The sequence below is a fragment of the Mesitornis unicolor genome, unplaced genomic scaffold (assembly GCF_000695765.1).
Source record: "Mesitornis unicolor isolate BGI_N332 unplaced genomic scaffold, ASM69576v1 scaffold10616, whole genome shotgun sequence".
NCBI classification, from domain to species: Eukaryota; Metazoa; Chordata; class Aves; order Mesitornithiformes; family Mesitornithidae; genus Mesitornis; species Mesitornis unicolor.
The window spans coordinates 7,058-9,727 of record NW_010193131.1 but is presented as its reverse complement, the minus strand read 5'-3'; positions in this window follow the sequence as shown (position 1 = coordinate 9,727).

Below are 2,670 nucleotides of genomic sequence, written 5' to 3'. Positions count from 1 at the left end.
AGGGCCTCCGCTTAAAGGGGCTCCGCTTTAAGCTTCGCCGGTGTGGCCCCTTTAAGCGGAGGCCCCGCCCCGCCGGCCCGGAGGTGCCCGAGGGGCCGGACCGAAAGTTTGGTTTCCTTATTGCATAAATACAGGTCCTTTGCCCACATGTGTTTCAGCAAATACCTGCAGAGCAGCTGTTTCTTTCTTGCCATGTATTTCATATAACTAGAAAAGCTAGCAGCGCCAACTTTGGATACACCTAGGTATTTTGGGGGTCAAGTGATACACACCTGATCCCAGTGCTTTCTCAGACTTCATAGTCAAGAGCATCTTTGTGTTCCAGCAGACTCAGGAGAAACTCACACGCTCAAGTTCCTCCCGAGCTAACTTTGGGCCTCACACTGGTGAAGTGCCATGGCCTCTCTCTTGCTCCACTGCCACAATGCCAGGAGCAACTGATTGACAGATCACAGGCTCCCATTGATCCACAGCATCCAGCATCTCCTCTGAGTGAGGCACAGTGACACACTGCTGCAACCAGTGACAAGCAGTTTAGCAGATCCCCAGAGGAAAAGAAGCCCTTGCAGAAAGCATAGCTGCAACATACTGCTCCAACTGTCTTACGTGATCTCTGCCCCGAGGATGAGGTTTGACAAGCTAGACAGATTCCCAGTAGATGACAAGACATGCTGCTGCATCATGTACTGGAAAGAAATCTTCCTGGGAGGACTGGAGGTATTGCTTCTCTGCACATGTACAGGTTGCAGAACACTAGCAATTAATTTCTATCCAAGGATAGCAAAATATTTTCCAGGGGTAAGTAACAGTATTATTCCCAAAGAAGAAAACTAAGACAGAGGAAGGTTACTTGGCTTTCTGAAGGTCACTGAGGAACGCTGTGGAAGATCCAAGAATAGAAGTGGTATCCCCCGGCCCCAGCCGCATGCTCCCAGACTGTAATCTAGCCTGTTACTAGATCACACTGCTGGAGCTATGCAAAATTCAGTGGTTTCACTTCCCAAGCATCTCATGTGATCACTTTGCTTTGACTTTGGTTCCTGTGGGTTTCTCACTCCTAGAGTTTTGATCTGCCCATTGGGTTCAAACCAAATCCAAATCTCAAACCTAGTCAAAGAAGGCAAGTTTCTTCTGTTCGCACTATAAAAACATGAAAAATACATTGCATAACATTTATGGTAAGCCCATATGCCTGCTCCAGCATTGCTTGAAGATCTCTTTAAATTCCTCATGGCCAGACCTGGAGCAGAAGGGAGGCAAGTGGCAAGCTCCCACGCAAGAACACACGGGATGGCGGAGACAGGGGGAGGGCAAGGGCTGTGAGGTGAACCAGGATCCCGGCTCACTTCCACAAAACCCACATGTTCCTGCCTGCTGCCGCCATGGGGAAGACATCCCTGGAGCCTTAGCTCTTGGTGTGCCACATCTTGTTTTCCCTCGGAGACATTCCTCTGTGGGAATCCTGACCAAACAGTACAATAGGGGAGACACGCAGGAAGGGTGAAAGCAATGCAGCGAGGATTAGTTTAATGTACAGACTCCCTCTAAGCTGTGTTTCCCGTTGTGCTCAGAGGACAATCTGATACCTGCAGCTTGTCCTGCCCAGGGTGCATCACTGACACTGTGAGATACGAGAACAGGAATGTGTGTGGGTGCAGAAGGCCTGAGCAAGCCTTCTCATAAGGGAAGAGATGCTATTTTCACTCTTTGAAGTCACCGGGGGATTTTATCTGCCCACCTCGCACACCGAACTGCTCTTCTCCTTCCCTTCCCTCGCGCTGCCCTGTGCCGAGATGCGGACGCTGGTCTGAACACCCCGATGTTGAAGGCAAAAACACCTGCGAATGAAGAGGTTCAAGTGCCATCTATTGGGGACCTGCCCTCATTACACTAAGGGAGACGAGGATGAGCTGGAAAAAAACCCCATCCATCCCCTCTGGCTTATGACCCTAAATGGATGATGTCTGAGACAGACACCGGAGCTACAGCCAGTGCCGGGCACGGAAAGAGCATCAGGCTGCCGAGGCAATGCTAAAAGCAAGGCAGAAGCAGGATGAAAGCTGAGCCTAGAGCTTGTTCAGAGGGAGATGTGGGGCCCAAAGCCAGGCACACCTTGAATGATGCCACAGAGCAGGGCCATACTCCAGCTGTCTCAGCCACAGTCCAGTGTATGCAGATAAAAGCAGGGCAGAAGGACAGTCCACAAAAATAATGAGAATTGTTCTCAGAGCAGTATAACTGACAAAACAGGCAAAGGGCACCAAGCTCCAGCCATCAGTCACTCATGGCGGGTACCACAGAGCATTTCTCCTCCTAGTGTGTGAATTGCTGAGCCCAAAAGCTCCTCCAGAAGGGATCATCTCTGACCTCTGTGCAATGTCTGCCCTGACACAGGCCAACTTAAGCCAAGTCCCCACCATACCAACTGTAAGCACCCTGTGGGCCAGCCGCAGGGATAAAGTTGCTGTGCACACAAGTGCTCTCCAAGCTCTGGCCGTGTGATCTTCATACCAAAAGCATGGGGCAGGCAGCTGGGAAACATCCCCCATGCGGTAACAAAGGAGCCCTACACTAAGCCTACAGGCACCCACCGCTACCTTAGCGGCTACAAACTGTCCCAGAACAGAGCCAGCTGCTGTCATGCAAACACTTTGGACGTTGAAGAGTATC